Below are 2,176 nucleotides of genomic sequence, written 5' to 3' on the forward strand. Positions count from 1 at the left end.
GAGTTGAGTATTATAAATAACTAGCTCTAGAAGATAACTATCAACTAGAAGAAATCAATCGTCCTGATCGTAACACGTATTTGCCTTGTTAGTAATAAATGCACGTGTTTGTTTGTCTCTACACTAATAAATGTAGACCTGGCAAACGTGTGGGTCGGGCCGGGTCAACCCGCGGGTGATGCGGGTGCGGATCCACGGGTCGGGTGAGAAAATGACCCGCATTTTGGCGGGTCAAAATTTACGTGACCCGCGCGGCCCGCGGGTGGGCCGGGTCAACCCGCGGGTCACCCTCGAATATGCCGCAAAGGGTTTGTAATAATTATTTTGATTTGACAGCCTCTATTTCTCCCGTAATTGTCATAACCTACATATGTGATTTGGTATTTTTTTCGTAATTTTAAAATTTTATAACTCTTTCTAGGTAATTTTTCATTCAAAACTTTATAATTTAGCTAATTTACTTTTTGTGGTGTAATGATTACTTTTTAGCAACATTTGGATGCGCGCATCTTTGCATACACAAAGGCCACTTGCCGAGAAATTGCCAAAGGAGAAGCTTCATAGCAAATTCTAATAAAATAAAAACCACATTTAAATGTTATTAACACTACTGGGCACTCTCACTTTATGTATGGCCCACACCATAGGATGATCCAAACCGTCCATTAGTTTGGCCATAGCCTAAATAGGTTATGCTCCAAAAATCATTTCCATAGGATGATCCTATCCCTCCAATCTGAATGTTAGAGGGTTGATCCTAACCCTCTATAGATCGGAGGGTTAGAATCAACCGATGGGACGGTTTAGAACTTTGGATAATCCTACGGTGCAGGACATACCGTACTTTTTATAAAGTGAGGAGTTACTCATAAAAAACAAACAGCAGTGATAATAACATTCTCAAAAAGATTAAAAAATACTGTAAAAATGCGGGTGCCCGCGGGTTGACCCGACCCGACCCGTGTTTTTGCGGGTTGGGTCACCCGCGGGTTGGTTTTTGATGGGTCACGGAATCTTAGACCCGTGCCCGCAAATTTGCGGGTGGGCTGGGTCGACCCGCGGGCACGGGTCACTTTTGCCAGGTCTAAATAAATGTATGGCTTTCTTTGGTAGTTCTAGACTCTGATGATAGGCACCATTAGATTTACAGTAACTGATTGATTAATGTATGGTAGAGATTGGGAGGACTAGTAGTTTAAATAGTCTAAGGACTACCATTCAAACCCTAGTTACTAAATTATGTAAGAGTTGCCAAAAGATTCCTTGTTTGGCATCTATTGGATGATCATGTGGGCCCAAATGACCAGTGGGGATAGAGTCTAGGGAGAGAATCCCATCAACATGTGATGTAAAGAAAAGGACGTGAACATTGGAAGTAGGAAAATTCTTACGGCCCATAAGTTGGTGTGTTTGTCTCATTTGGATACGTCAAAAGAAAGTTTGTAATTTAGATTAATTTTCTCCTTCATTCATCTCTTTGTACCTTGTTCATTACTGAGATGGTCTAACCTCCTATTAGATATTATATTTCACTAATCTTAGAGAGAGAGAGATTAACCATAGTAAAGTCTTTATATAAAGAGGAATGCTAAACTGAATGGCACCTTCACAAAAACTAGCTACAGACCAGGGCGCCCCATTGGCCCATCGCACCAAAGTGCATCAATTAATAATGACATGGAAAGAAATAAAATAAAATGAATAAAGACATGAAATAAAATGAATAATAAATGCACTTTTGGTGAGACAATCCAATTATGTTTGCGCCCTTCAATTTAGCATTCCTCTAATATCAAACATGAGACAAACATAAAAAACGATACACACTACAATAGACAAACATAAAATACGATAAATGAGATCCAACGTTAAGATCTCATGTATGCTAATAACATGCCTATCATGATCCAATGGTGGGATCTTATTTATTCAATTTTCTGGAATTTTAGCAGAGTGTGATCAATAAGTCTTTTGTATGGAAACCTTTTACTATAAAGTTATGTCTGAAGTGGGTGCTACATATATATATATATATATATATATATATATATATATATATATATGAGGAAAGTGAAGCTACACCACCGGTGTAGCTAACTTAGCTACACCGCCCGCTTAAAATACAATGGGCCCACATTGTTTTGGTGATCCAAAGAATTCATTTGATTGGCCCTCA

The sequence above is a fragment of the Tasmannia lanceolata genome, unplaced genomic scaffold (assembly GCF_043159265.1).
Source record: "Tasmannia lanceolata isolate RefF3 unplaced genomic scaffold, GAP_Taslan_0.1 ptg000004l, whole genome shotgun sequence".
Lineage (NCBI taxonomy): Eukaryota > Viridiplantae > Streptophyta > Magnoliopsida > Canellales > Winteraceae > Tasmannia > Tasmannia lanceolata.